The 16165-nt window shown below is 41.4% G+C and overlaps 1 pseudogene; it reads left to right on the forward strand.

Annotated features, from left to right (window-relative positions):
* Positions 1-15675: 15675 nt before the first annotated feature.
* LOC142313479 (U2 spliceosomal RNA) lies at positions 15676-15811 on the forward strand (annotated as a pseudogene).
* Positions 15812-16165: the final 354 nt, after the last annotated feature.

Below are 16165 nucleotides of genomic sequence, written 5' to 3' on the forward strand. Positions count from 1 at the left end.
AGCAAAGCAGACAAGAGAGCACGACACAAGGTGGAAAAAAAGGCAAAAGTCCTTCGGGAAACTAGTGGCCAGAAATCAGCTGATCTTTATTGTTCTAATGCTGAAGAAGCAGAAACTCCATCTGCAGGGGAAGTGTTACTCCAGTCGCCTCAGCTTGAGTTTGAAAGGGTAAACAGTTTTCTGACCAGTTGATATGAAGAGATTAAAAATGCCATCAAAGACTCCATTACAGCCAGCTTTAATGTCTATGATCTGAACCTTGATGTCAATGACTTCCCAAAAAAAGAGAAAAACTTGCTGTCACACGTTAATGGTTCTTCCGACCTCCAAGAAATTGATCTGAAGAAGAGCAAAAGGCAAAGCCTCCAGACACGAAAGTGTGAGCTTCCGAGTGAAGAGGTCAAGGAAACTGCAAAAGGAACAAAAGCCCAACAAAGGTTCACTGTGAATTGTGTTCATTTTAGGCCTGAGAAAGATAAGAGTGAACCAAGTGGATCTGAGAGGACTGATGTCGAATCCAGTAGCGGTAATAAAAGCAAAACCAGGAGAAGCAGGAATAAGACAAATAAAGCCAACATCTTAGTTGATGTCGTGTTCCTTCCAAAAGATTTAGATGGTATGGAAATGGATGAGATTGACAGGGAAGTAGAGAATTTTAAAAGGTTCTGTCTGGAATCTGCAAAACAAATGTGCCAGAAAGAAGCAGAAACTCCATCTTCAGGGGAAAAGTTACTCCAGTGGCCTCAGCTTGCGTTTGAAAGGGTGAACAGTTTTCTGACCAGTTGATTTGAAGAGATTTTTTTATTTTTAAAGGGTCCTTCTACTTACAGCTCCAGGGTACGGCAATGGGGGCATCAGTTGCCCCTGCGTATGCTAATCTTTTCCTGGGGCTGTGGGAGAGGTACCTTGCCCTGTCAGATCGGGAGTCGTTGATGGACCGTGTCCTATTTTGGGCGCAGTACATCGATGACATTTTCCTTATCTGGCAGGGGTCTTTATGAATCATAAATTTATTTTGTCACGGTTCAACTCCAGCGGACGATACATCTTCATTACATATCAGTGGTCTAACCAACAGGTGGAATTTTTGGATGTTCTTGTCAAAAAGGACGCAGACTTTATCTTACAGACTGATCTTTATCGAAAGCCGACCTCTTCAAATACCTTACTGCACGACTCGTCAGCACACCCCAAATATATGATAGTCGGTACCCATTGGCAAGTTTCTTCGTCTGCGCAGAATCTGTTCAACTGATGCAGACTTTGAGAGACAGGCCTCGGACATTATGGAGAGGTTCAGGGAGCGGGGATACAGCCGAAGGATGATAAATAGAGCCTATCATAGGGCCAAATATTCACATAGGGATCAACTGCTGTATTCCAGTGTGATCCCTGGACCCTCCAGTCAGGTCCGATTTATTACCAACTACAACTCTAAGTTTCCTATGGTGAGGGCTAGTTTGGAACGTGCTTGGCCTATTTTAATGGCGGACCCTACACTACAGAAAGTTCTTTCTAATAAACCCCAAAATACCATCAGGAGGGGGAAAAATTTCCGCGATATGTTGGTACACAGCCACTATGCGGTCACTAATAAGGATACAACCTTTTTGGGCAATGTTGGACCTAGTAATCAGAGTGGCTGTTCTCCCTGCGGTGGGTGTGTCGCCTGCCCCAATATTGTTCGTGGAAACACCTTTACTGACTCTTCAGGCAATAAAAGTTATCAGATTAGGAAGTTTATTACCTGCTCATCTAAAGCGGTAACTTACTATGCAACCTGCCCATGTCCTAAAATATATGTAGGATTACCACCCGTCAGCTAAAGGTGAGAGTACGCGAATATTTATTGGGGATAGAGGCGCCACTCTGAAAACTATTCCAAAACATTTTTTTGTTCATGATGGATCCAACAGCACCCATTTTAGAGTGTTGGGGATTGATCAGATTGATCTGGGTATCAGGGGTGGCCAGGTGAGTAGGAGGTTGGCTCAGTTGGAGGCCAGATGGATATATAATTTAAATACTGTATGTCCATCTGGCCTAAATGAAAACATTAGTTTTGCCCCCTTTCTTTGAAGTATGAAAATAATAGCCACACCCTGTGCGGATATTTTTGGTTTTATTATTTTTAATTGTGTGTGGTTTCATGTTTTTAACTTTGTTTTTATTTTCACTAGCATTGGGCCTTGTTGGTGGTTTGATATCTTGGATTCTTGGACCCTTTCTGATGATCTGATTGACCATCTAGCAACCTAAATTACTTTTTTCTTGTCGTGAACGACTATCTAAGTTCTAGTTAAATCCTGAACTGGACATCTATGAATACCTCTGTATACACACACGTGTCTTATAATGAATATGTTATACATGCAATATATTAATTTTGGTATGTAATGGATTTGCCTGAGTAAAAACTCTATTATATAACATCTATAATGTGATATATTGTATCCATGGTGACAGAGATATATCTATGATTAAATATATGTATTTTAATGATTAGAGCAGACGTTTATTGAGATAGTACAAATAAGTATACTTTTAATACGTAGATATATCTATGAGGGACTTATACATATGATTATATCGTTAACTTTGGGATTTTGTCTGTCTGTATCTAGCACGAGCAGCAGCAAAGCAGACAAGAGAGCACGACACAAGGTGGAAAAAAAGGCAAAAGCCCTTCGGGAAACTAGTGGCCAGAAATCAGCTGATCTTTATTGTTCTAATGCTGAAGAAGCAGAAACTCCATCTGCAGGGGAAGTGTTACTCCAGTCGCCTCAGCTTGAGTTTGAAAGGGTAAACAGTTTTCTGACCAGTTGATATGAAGAGAATAAAAATGCCATCAAAGACTCCATTACAGCCAGCTTTAATGTCTATGATCTGAACCTTGATGTCAATGACTTCCCAAAAAAAGAGAAAAACTTGCTGTCACACGTTAATGGTTCTTCCGACCTCCAAGAAATTGATCTGAAGTAGAGCAAAAGGCAAAGCCTCCAGACACGAAAGTGTGAGCTTCCGAGTGAAGAGGTCAAGGAAACTGCAAAAGGAACAAAAGCCCAACAAAGGTTCACTGTGAATTGTGTTCATTTTAGGCCTGAGAAAGATAAGAGTGAACCAAGTGGATCTGAGAGGACTGATGTCGAATCCAGTAGCGGTAATAAAAGCAAAACCAGGAGAAGCAGGAATAAGACAAATAAAGCCAACATCTTAGTTGATGACGTGTTCCTTCCAAAAGATTTAGATGGTATGGAAATGGATGAGATTGACAGGGAAGTAGAGAATTTTAAAAGGTTCTGTCTGGAATCTGCAAAACAAATGTGCCAGAAAGAAGCAGAAACTCCATCTTCAGGGGAAAAGTTACTCCAGTGGCCTCAGCTTGCGTTTGAAAGGGTGAACAGTTTTCTGACCAGTTGATTTGAAGAGATTTTTTTATTTTTAAAGGGTCCTTCTACTTACAGCTCCAGGGTACGGCAATGGGGGCATCAGTTGCCCCTGCGTATGCTAATCTTTTCCTGGGGCTGTGGGAGAGGTACCTTGCCCTGTCAGATCGGGAGTCGTTGATGGACCGTGTCCTATTTTGGGCGCAGTACATCGATGACATTTTCCTTATCTGGCAGGGGTCTTTATGAATCATAAATTTATTTTGTCACGGTTCAACTCCAGCGGACGATACATCTTCATTACATATCAGTGGTCTAACCAACAGGTGGAATTTTTGGATGTTCTTGTCAAAAAGGACGCAGACTTTATCTTACAGACTGATCTTTATCGAAAGCCGACCTCTTCAAATACCTTACTGCACGACTCGTCAGCACACCCCAAATATATGATAGTCGGTACCCATTGGCAAGTTTCTTCGTCTGCGCAGAATCTGTTCAACTGATGCAGACTTTGAGAGACAGGCCTCGGACATTATGGAGAGGTTCAGGGAGCGGGGATACAGCCGAAGGATGATAAATAGAGCCTATCATAGGGCCAAATATTCACATAGGGATCAACTGCTGTATTCCAGTGTGATCCCTGGACCCTCCAGTCAGGTCCGATTTATTACCAACTACAACTCTAAGTTTCCTATGGTGAGGGCTAGTTTGGAACGTGCTTGGCCTATTTTAATGGCGGACCCTACACTACAGAAAGTTCTTTCTAATAAACCCCAAAATACCATCAGGAGGGGGAAAAATTTCCGCGATATGTTGGTACACAGCCACTATGCGGTCACTAATAAGGATACAACCTTTTTGGGCAATGTTGGACCTAGTAATCAGAGTGGCTGTTCTCCCTGCGGTGGGTGTGTCGCCTGCCCCAATATTGTTCGTGGAAACACCTTTACTGACTCTTCAGGCAATAAAAGTTATCAGATTAGGAAGTTTATTACCTGCTCATCTAAAGCGGTAACTTACTATGCAACCTGCCCATGTCCTAAAATATATGTAGGATTACCACCCGTCAGCTAAAGGTGAGAGTACGCGAATATTTATTGGGGATAGAGGCGCCACTCTGAAAACTATTCCAAAACATTTTTTTGTTCATGATGGATCCAACAGCACCCATTTTAGAGTGTTGGGGATTGATCAGATTGATCTGGGTATCAGGGGTGGCCAGGTGAGTAGGAGGTTGGCTCAGTTGGAGGCCAGATGGATATATAGTTTAAATACTGTATGTCCATCTGGCCTAAATGAAAACATTAGTTTTGCCCCCTTTCTTTGAAGTATGAAAATAATAGCCACACCCTGTGCGGATATTTTTGGTTTTATTATTTTTAATTGTGTGTGGTTTCATGTTTTTAACTTTGTTTTTATTTTCACTAGCATTGGGCCTTGTTGGTGGTTTGATATCTTGGATTCTTGGACCCTTTCTGATGATCTGATTGACCATCTAGCAACCTAAATTACTTTTTTCTTGTCGTGAACGACTAACTAAGTTCTAGTTAAATCCTGAACTGGACATCTATGAATACCTCTGTATACACACGTGTCTTATAATGAATATGTTATACATGCAATATATTAATTTTGGTATGTAATGGATTTGCCTGAGTAAAAACTCTATTATATAACATCTATTATGTGATATATTGTATCCATGGTGATATAGAGATATATCTATGATTAAATATATGTATTTTAATGATTAGAGCAGACGTTTATTGAGATAGTACAAATAAGTATACTTTTAATACGTAGATATATCTATGAGGGACTTATACATATGATTATATCGTTAACTTTGGGATTTTGTCTGTCTGTATCTAGCACTAGCAGCAGCAAAGCAGACAAGAGAGCACGACACAAGGTGGAAAAAAAGGCAAAAGCCCTTCGGGAAACTAGTGGCCAGAAATCAGCTGATCTTTATTGTTCTAATGCTGAAGAAGCAGAAACTCCATCTGCAGGGGAAGTGTTACTCCAGTCGCCTCAGCTTGAGTTTGAAAGGGTAAACAGTTTTCTGACCAGTTGATATGAAGAGATTAAAAATGCCATCAAAGACTCCATTACAGCCAGCTTTAATGTCTATGATCTGAACCTTGATGTCAATGACTTCCCAAAAAAAGAGAAAAACTTGCTGTCACACGTTAATGGTTCTTCCGACCTCCAAGAAATTGATCTGAAGTAGAGCAAAAGGCAAAGCCTCCAGACACGAAAGTGTGAGCTTCCGAGTGAAGAGGTCAAGGAAACTGCAAAAGGAACAAAAGCCCAACAAAGGTTCACTGTGAATTGTGTTCATTTTAGGCCTGAGAAAGATAAGAGTGAACCAAGTGGATCTGAGAGGACTGATGTCGAATCCAGTAGCGGTAATAAAAGCAAAACCAGGAGAAGCAGGAATAAGACAAATAAAGCCAACATCTTAGTTGATGACGTGTTCCTTCCAAAAGATTTAGATGGTATGGAAATGGATGAGATTGACAGGGAAGTAGAGAATTTTAAAAGGTTCTGTCTGGAATCTGCAAAACAAATGTGCCAGAAAGAAGCAGAAACTCCATCTTCAGGGGAAAAGTTACTCCAGTGGCCTCAGCTTGCGTTTGAAAGGGTGAACAGTTTTCTGACCAGTTGATTTGAAGAGATTTTTTTATTTTTAAAGGGTCCTTCTACTTACAGCTCCAGGGTACGGCAATGGGGGCATCAGTTGCCCCTGCGTATGCTAATCTTTTCCTGGGGCTGTGGGAGAGGTACCTTGCCCTGTCAGATCGGGAGTCGTTGATGGACCGTGTCCTATTTTGGGCGCAGTACATCGATGACATTTTCCTTATCTGGCAGGGGTCTTTATGAATCATAAATTTATTTTGTCACGGTTCAACTCCAGCGGACGATACATCTTCATTACATATCAGTGGTCTAACCAACAGGTGGAATTTTTGGATGTTCTTGTCAAGAAGGACGCAGACTTTATCTTACAGACTGATCTTTATCGAAAGCCGACCTCTTCAAATACCTTACTGCACGACTCGTCAGCACACCCCAAATATATGATAGTCGGTACCCATTGGCAAGTTTCTTCGTCTGCGCAGAATCTGTTCAACTGATGCAGACTTTGAGAGACAGGCCTCGGACATTATGGAGAGGTTCAGGGAGCGGGGATACAGCCGAAGGATGATAAATAGAGCCTATCATAGGGCCAAATATTCACATAGGGATCAACTGCTGTATTCCAGTGTGATCCCTGGACCCTCCAGTCAGGTCCGATTTATTACCAACTACAACTCTAAGTTTCCTATGGTGAGGGCTAGTTTGGAACGTGCTTGGCCTATTTTAATGGCGGACCCTACACTACAGAAAGTTCTTTCTAATAAACCCCAAAATACCATCAGGAGGGGGAAAAATTTCCGCGATATGTTGGTACACAGCCACTATGCGGTCACTAATAACGATACAACCTTTTTGGGCAATGTTGGACCTAGTAATCAGAGTGGCTGTTCTCCCTGCGGTGGGTGTGTCGCCTGCCCCAATATTTTTCGTGGAAACACCTTTACTGACTCTTCAGGCAATAAAAGTTATCAGATTAGGAAGTTTATTACCTGCTCATCTAAAGCGGTAACTTACTATGCAACCTGCCCATGTCCTAAAATATATGTAGGATTACCACCCGTCAGCTAAAGGTGAGAGTACGCGAATATTTATTGGGGATAGAGGCGCCACTCTGAAAACTATTCCAAAACATTTTTTTGTTCATGATGGATCCAACAGCACCCATTTTAGAGTGTTGGGGATTGATCAGATTGATCTGGGTATCAGGGGTGGCCAGGTGAGTAGGAGGTTGGCTCAGTTGGAGGCCAGATGGATATATAGTTTAAATACTGTATGTCCATCTGGCCTAAATGAAAACATTAGTTTTGCCCCCTTTCTTTGAAGTATGAAAATAATAGCCACACCCTGTGCGGATATTTTTGGTTTTATTATTTTTAATTGTGTGTGGTTTCATGTTTTTAACTTTGTTTTTATTTTCACTAGCATTGGGCCTTGTTGGTGGTTTGATATCTTGGATTCTTGGACCCTTTCTGATGATCTGATTGACCATCTAGCAACCTAAATTACTTTTTTCTTGTCGTGAACGACTAACTAAGTTCTAGTTAAATCCTGAACTGGACATCTATGAATACCTCTGTATACACACGTGTCTTATAATGAATATGTTATACATGCAATATATTAATTTTGGTATGTAATGGATTTGCCTGAGTAAAAACTCTATTATATAACATCTATCATGTGATATATTGTATCCATGGTGATATAGAGATATATCTATGATTAAATATATGTATTTTAATGATTAGAGCAGACGTTTATTGAGATAGTACAAATAAGTATACTTTTAATACGTAGATATATCTATGAGGGACTTATACATATGATTATATCGTTAACTTTGGGATTTTGTCTGTCTGTATCTAGCACTAGCAGCAGCAAAGCAGACAAGAGAGCACGACACAAGGTGGAAAAAAAGGCAAAAGTCCTTCGGGAAACTAGTGGCCAGAAATCAGCTGATCTTTATTGTTCTAATGCTGAAGAAGCAGAAACTCCATCTGCAGGGGAAGTGTTACTCCAGTCGCCTCAGCTTGAGTTTGAAAGGGTAAACAGTTTTCTGACCAGTTGATATGAAGAGATTAAAAATGCCATCAAAGACTCCATTACAGCCAGCTTTAATGTCTATGATCTGAACCTTGATGTCAATGACTTCCCAAAAAAAGAGAAAAACTTGCTGTCACACGTTAATGGTTCTTCCGACCTCCAAGAAATTGATCTGAAGAGCAAAAGGCAAAGCCTCCAGACACGAAAGTGTGAGCTTCCGAGTGAAGAGGTCAAGGAAACTGCAAAAGGAACAAAAGCCCAACAAAGGTTCACTGTGAATTGTGTTCATTTTAGGCCTGAGAAAGATAAGAGTGAACCAAGTGGATCTGAGAGGACTGATGTCGAATCCAGTAGCGGTAATAAAAGCAAAACCAGGAGAAGCAGGAATAAGACAAATAAAGCCAACATCTTAGTTGATGTCGTGTTCCTTCCAAAAGATTTAGATGGTATGGAAATGGATGAGATTGACAGGGAAGTAGAGAATTTTAAAAGGTTCTGTCTGGAATCTGCAAAACAAATGTGCCAGAAAGAAGCAGAAACTCCATCTTCAGGGGAAAAGTTACTCCAGTGGCCTCAGCTTGCGTTTGAAAGGGTGAACAGTTTTCTGACCAGTTGATTTGAAGAGATTTTTTTATTTTTAAAGGGTCCTTCTACTTACAGCTCCAGGGTACGGCAATGGGGGCATCAGTTGCCCCTGCGTATGCTAATCTTTTCCTGGGGCTGTGGGAGAGGTACCTTGCCCTGTCAGATCGGGAGTCGTTGATGGACCGTGTCCTATTTTGGGCGCAGTACATCGATGACATTTTCCTTATCTGGCAGGGGTCTTTATGAATCATAAATTTATTTTGTCACGGTTCAACTCCAGCGGACGATACATCTTCATTACATATCAGTGGTCTAACCAACAGGTGGAATTTTTGGATGTTCTTGTCAAAAAGGACGCAGACTTTATCTTACAGACTGATCTTTATCGAAAGCCGACCTCTTCAAATACCTTACTGCACGACTCGTCAGCACACCCCAAATATATGATAGTCGGTACCCATTGGCAAGTTTCTTCGTCTGCGCAGAATCTGTTCAACTGATGCAGACTTTGAGAGACAGGCCTCGGACATTATGGAGAGGTTCAGGGAGCGGGGATACAGCCGAAGGATGATAAATAGAGCCTATCATAGGGCCAAATATTCACATAGGGATCAACTGCTGTATTCCAGTGTGATCCCTGGACCCTCCAGTCAGGTCCGATTTATTACCAACTACAACTCTAAGTTTCCTATGGTGAGGGCTAGTTTGGAACGTGCTTGGCCTATTTTAATGGCGGACCCTACACTACAGAAAGTTCTTTCTAATAAACCCCAAAATACCATCAGGAGGGGGAAAAATTTCCGCGATATGTTGGTACACAGCCACTATGCGGTCACTAATAAGGATACAACCTTTTTGGGCAATGTTGGACCTAGTAATCAGAGTGGCTGTTCTCCCTGCGGTGGGTGTGTCGCCTGCCCCAATATTGTTCGTGGAAACACCTTTACTGACTCTTCAGGCAATAAAAGTTATCAGATTAGGAAGTTTATTACCTGCTCATCTAAAGCGGTAACTTACTATGCAACCTGCCCATGTCCTAAAATATATGTAGGATTACCACCCGTCAGCTAAAGGTGAGAGTACGCGAATATTTATTGGGGATAGAGGCGCCACTCTGAAAACTATTCCAAAACATTTTTTTGTTCATGATGGATCCAACAGCACCCATTTTAGAGTGTTGGGGATTGATCAGATTGATCTGGGTATCAGGGGTGGCCAGGTGAGTAGGAGGTTGGCTCAGTTGGAGGCCAGATGGATATATAGTTTAAATACTGTATGTCCATCTGGCCTAAATGAAAACATTAGTTTTGCCCCCTTTCTTTGAAGTATGAAAATAATAGCCACACCCTGTGCGGATATTTTTGGTTTTATTATTTTTAATTGTGTGTGGTTTCATGTTTTTAACTTTGTTTTTATTTTCACTAGCATTGGGCCTTGTTGGTGGTTTGATATCTTGGATTCTTGGACCCTTTCTGATGATCTGATTGACCATCTAGCAACCTAAATTACTTTTTTCTTGTCGTGAACGACTATCTAAGTTCTAGTTAAATCCTGAACTGGACATCTATGAATACCTCTGTATACACACGTGTCTTATAATGAATATGTTATACATGCAATATATTAATTTTGGTATGTAATGGATTTGCCTGAGTAAAAACTCTATTATATAACATCTATCATGTGATATATTGTATCCATGGTGATATAGAGATATATCTATGATTAAATATATGTATTTTAATGATTAGAGCAGACGTTTATTGAGATAGTACAAATAAGTATACTTTTAATACGTAGATATATCTATGAGGGACTTATACATATGATTATATCGTTAACTTTGGGATTTTGTCTGTCTGTATCTAGCACTAGCAGCAGCAAAGCAGACAAGAGAGCACGACACAAGGTGGAAAAAAAGGCAAAAGTCCTTCGGGAAACTAGTGGCCAGAAATCAGCTGATCTTTATTGTTCTAATGCTGAAGAAGCAGAAACTCCATCTGCAGGGGAAGTGTTACTCCAGTCGCCTCAGCTTGAGTTTGAAAGGGTAAACAGTTTTCTGACCAGTTGATATGAAGAGATTAAAAATGCCATCAAAGACTCCATTACAGCCAGCTTTAATGTCTATGATCTGAACCTTGATGTCAATGACTTCCCAAAAAAAGAGAAAAACTTGCTGTCACACGTTAATGGTTCTTCCGACCTCCAAGAAATTGATCTGAAGAAGAGCAAAAGGCAAAGCCTCCAGACACGAAAGTGTGAGCTTCCGAGTGAAGAGGTCAAGGAAACTGCAAAAGGAACAAAAGCCCAACAAAGGTTCACTGTGAATTGTGTTCATTTTAGGCCTGAGAAAGATAAGAGTGAACCAAGTGGATCTGAGAGGACTGATGTCGAATCCAGTAGCGGTAATAAAAGCAAAACCAGGAGAAGCAGGAATAAGACAAATAAAGCCAACATCTTAGTTGATGTCGTGTTCCTTCCAAAAGATTTAGATGGTATGGAAATGGATGAGATTGACAGGGAAGTAGAGAATTTTAAAAGGTTCTGTCTGGAATCTGCAAAACAAATGTGCCAGAAAGAAGCAGAAACTCCATCTTCAGGGGAAAAGTTACTCCAGTGGCCTCAGCTTGCGTTTGAAAGGGTGAACAGTTTTCTGACCAGTTGATTTGAAGAGATTTTTTTATTTTTAAAGGGTCCTTCTACTTACAGCTCCAGGGTACGGCAATGGGGGCATCAGTTGCCCCTGCGTATGCTAATCTTTTCCTGGGGCTGTGGGAGAGGTACCTTGCCCTGTCAGATCGGGAGTCGTTGATGGACCGTGTCCTATTTTGGGCGCAGTACATCGATGACATTTTCCTTATCTGGCAGGGGTCTTTATGAATCATAAATTTATTTTGTCACGGTTCAACTCCAGCGGACGATACATCTTCATTACATATCAGTGGTCTAACCAACAGGTGGAATTTTTGGATGTTCTTGTCAAAAAGGACGCAGACTTTATCTTACAGACTGATCTTTATCGAAAGCCGACCTCTTCAAATACCTTACTGCACGACTCGTCAGCACACCCCAAATATATGATAGTCGGTACCCATTGGCAAGTTTCTTCGTCTGCGCAGAATCTGTTCAACTGATGCAGACTTTGAGAGACAGGCCTCGGACATTATGGAGAGGTTCAGGGAGCGGGGATACAGCCGAAGGATGATAAATAGAGCCTATCATAGGGCCAAATATTCACATAGGGATCAACTGCTGTATTCCAGTGTGATCCCTGGACCCTCCAGTCAGGTCCGATTTATTACCAACTACAACTCTAAGTTTCCTATGGTGAGGGCTAGTTTGGAACGTGCTTGGCCTATTTTAATGGCGGACCCTACACTACAGAAAGTTCTTTCTAATAAACCCCAAAATACCATCAGGAGGGGGAAAAATTTCCGCGATATGTTGGTACACAGCCACTATGCGGTCACTAATAAGGATACAACCTTTTTGGGCAATGTTGGACCTAGTAATCAGAGTGGCTGTTCTCCCTGCGGTGGGTGTGTCGCCTGCCCCAATATTGTTCGTGGAAACACCTTTACTGACTCTTCAGGCAATAAAAGTTATCAGATTAGGAAGTTTATTACCTGCTCATCTAAAGCGGTAACTTACTATGCAACCTGCCCATGTCCTAAAATATATGTAGGATTACCACCCGTCAGCTAAAGGTGAGAGTACGCGAATATTTATTGGGGATAGAGGCGCCACTCTGAAAACTATTCCAAAACATTTTTTTGTTCATGATGGATCCAACAGCACCCATTTTAGAGTGTTGGGGATTGATCAGATTGATCTGGGTATCAGGGGTGGCCAGGTGAGTAGGAGGTTGGCTCAGTTGGAGGCCAGATGGATATATAGTTTAAATACTGTATGTCCATCTGGCCTAAATGAAAACATTAGTTTTGCCCCCTTTCTTTGAAGTATGAAAATAATAGCCACACCCTGTGCGGATATTTTTGGTTTTATTATTTTTAATTGTGTGTGGTTTCATGTTTTTAACTTTGTTTTTATTTTCACTAGCATTGGGCCTTGTTGGTGGTTTGATATCTTGGATTCTTGGACCCTTTCTGATGATCTGATTGACCATCTAGCAACCTAAATTACTTTTTTCTTGTCGTGAACGACTATCTAAGTTCTAGTTAAATCCTGAACTGGACATCTATGAATACCTCTGTATACACACGTGTCTTATAATGAATATGTTATACATGCAATATATTAATTTTGGTATGTAATGGATTTGCCTGAGTAAAAACTCTATTATATAACATCTATTATGTGATATATTGTATCCATGGTGACAGAGATATATCTATGATTAAATATATGTATTTTAATGATTAGAGCAGACGTTTATTGAGATAGTACAAATAAGTATACTTTTAATACGTAGATATATCTATGAGGGACTTATACATATGATTATATCGTTAACTTTGGGATTTTGTCTGTCTGTATCTAGCACGAGCAGCAGCAAAGCAGACAAGAGAGCACGACACAAGGTGGAAAAAAAGGCAAAAGCCCTTCGGGAAACTAGTGGCCAGAAATCAGCTGATCTTTATTGTTCTAATGCTGAAGAAGCAGAAACTCCATCTGCAGGGGAAGTGTTACTACAGTCGCCCCAGCTTGAGTTTGAAAGGGTAAACAGTTTTCTGACCAGTTGATATGAAGAGATTAAAAATGCCATCAAAGACTCCATTACAGCCAGCTTTAATGTCTATGATCTGAACCTTGATGTCAATGACTTCCTAAAAAAAGAGAAAAACTTGCTGTCACACGTTAATGGTTCTTCCGACCTCCAAGAAATTGATCTGAAGTAGAGCAAAAGGCAAAGCCTCCAGACACGAAAGTGTGAGCTTCCGAGTGAAGAGGTCAAGGAAACTGCAAAAGGAACAAAAGCCCAACAAAGGTTCACTGTGAATTGTGTTCATTTTAGGCCTGAGAAAAATAAGAGTGAACCAAGTGGATCTGAGAGGACTGATGTCGAATCCAGTAGCGGTAATAAAAGCAAAACCAGGAGAAGCAGGAATAAGACAAATAAAGCCAACATCTTAGTTGATGACGTGTTCCTTCCAAAAGATTTAGATGGTATGGAAATGGATGAGATTGACAGGGAAGTAGAGAATTTTAAAAGGTTCTGTCTGGAATCTGCAAAACAAAGGTGCCAGAAAGAAGCAGAAACTCCATATTCAGGGGAAAAGTTACTCCAGTGGCCTCAGCTTGCGTTTGAAAGGGTGAACAGTTTTCTGACCAGTTGATTTGAATAGATTAAAAATGCCAAAGACTCCATTACAGCCAGCTTTAATGTCAATGATCTGAACCTTGATGTCAATGACTTCCCAAAAAAGAGAAAAACCTGCTGTCACACGTTAATGGTTCTTCTGACCACCAAGAAATTGATCTGAAGAAGAGCAAAAGGCAAAGCCTCCAGACACGAAAGTGTGAACTTCCGAGTGAAGAGGTCAAGGAAACTGCACAAGGAACAAAATCCCAACAAAGTTTCACTGTGAATTGTGTTCATTTTAGGCCTGAGAAAGATAAGAGTGAACCAAGCAGATCTGAGAGGACTGATGTCAAATCCAGTAGCGGTAATAAAAGCAAAACCAGGAGAAGCAGGAATAAGACAAATAAACCCAATATCTCACCCAAAAGATTTAGATGGTATGGAAATGGATGAGATTGACAGGGAAGTAGAGTATTTTAAAAGGTTCTGTCTGGATTCTGCCAAACAAACGCCAGAAAGTGGCTGTAATTTGGACCAATTTTAGCCTGAAGAAAACCACTGTATGTATCTAGATTCAACAAAATGTATATGGTGGTGATATTTATGGCTCCATACTGTTATAGGTTAAATTTATGTGGATGAGTTTTTTACAGCTGTATCAGCAAATGTATGAATCCTTGTTCCCATTTCTCACTTGAGTTTACTAGGAAGCTCTTTAGGGGGTTTTTGGATCCGTTTTTTTCTGCTATGTCATGTGTAGTATCTTCTTATCTATATCATTTGCAATTGAATGGAATTGATCCCTTTTGGAAAAAGTGGATTCAGCTGCTGTGACTGCAGGTGTGAGAAGTTGCAGAATTGCTATCAGGTGCTATCTATCAGCTTCCACTCCAATTAAAGTTACCTGTTTATTACTACCATGCATTGTTTTTGGGTGTTTTCTTTGTGCAATGATGATGTCTTTCCTGATCTGTTGGCTCCCTCTCCTGGAGGAAGAATTTGCTTGCTCTTGGACTTTCAAAAAGAGAGGTCATGATAGACATTTAGCTTTTGAGCCCATTTGGGGACAGCCATGGGTGATGCATGTGTTGGAAACTGCTGTGAAGCATGATACTGCAACATAAGTAATGTATAATACTAAGAATGGGCAGTAGATGAAATGACTTAGTACTTTCATTAAGCATACTTAAACGGCTAATTGGGAAAAGACAAACTAAAAATCACTCTCAGAAAGCACCTCTAAGTTTTGCTAGTAAGTTTTTTCTATTTGCCTGTTTATTTTCCCTTTGGACAGTGCATAATAAGAAGAGACAGAACACTGCTAGGTCAGAAGAATGTTTACATGTCACAATGCAGCCATGGAAGTTCAATGATGCAGCCATGGAACTTACATGGAATCTCTGCATGCCACAATGCAGCCAAGCCATTCTGTTCTGTCACAATGCCCGCTGATCTCACAATAGGGCCGTTGCCTATAAAGCCAGCTGCGCAGCCGGTAGTTGCTCAGTGGGTGGGAGGGTGGTCTAGGGAAAGGAGGGTGTCGCTCACTCTTTCCCCTAGAAGGGTGGGTGGTGGTGGGGATGACAGGGGAAGGGATGTGGGTGCTGGGAGGGATGCAGGGGGCAGGGATTGTGGAACAGTGGAAGGGCTTTCTATGGGTATAGATGGGAGAGGGTGGTTGTGAAGGAAAGTCAGGCAGCCCGTCCTGTCTGTGTCTGCTTGTGACATGAATTGGAAATACCGAAACCATTTCAGGTTATCGCTTCTCGGCCTTTTGGCTAAGATCAAGTGTAGTTCTTTGCGGTTCTGTGCTTGGTTTTGGCCTGAGGTGTCTGGGGCACCCGGCTCATCAGTCTTGGGAGATCGCCTTTTTTTTTGGAAGGGCTTCACCCTCTTATTGCTATTGGCGAGTCGACCTAGTCCCTGGACAACGGGAGGCGATTAATTTTTCTGTTCACCTTGTGTGACGATGTAAGTGACCGGGATGGCTTATCGGAGCGGTTGTGTGGCGCCCCTGACCTGGTCAGGTGCCACTGAGTACTGCACCAATGCTGGGTGAGTGCAAACAGGTAATCCCAAAGGCTGAGTAGGGTGTGTACGCACAGACACATTGTAACCAGGTCTCACATACACACATTAGAGGGGACCCCTGGGCAGACCCAGGAGGGGGAGTGGCCTCCATATCTCAGCTAGTGGTGCAGTAGAGAGGCTGGAAGCGAGTTGTTGAAGTGGCAGTCAAGGGAGCAGG

This window comes from Anomaloglossus baeobatrachus, chromosome 5, assembly GCF_048569485.1.
Source record: "Anomaloglossus baeobatrachus isolate aAnoBae1 chromosome 5, aAnoBae1.hap1, whole genome shotgun sequence".
In the NCBI taxonomy this organism is placed as follows: Eukaryota; Metazoa; Chordata; class Amphibia; order Anura; family Aromobatidae; genus Anomaloglossus; species Anomaloglossus baeobatrachus.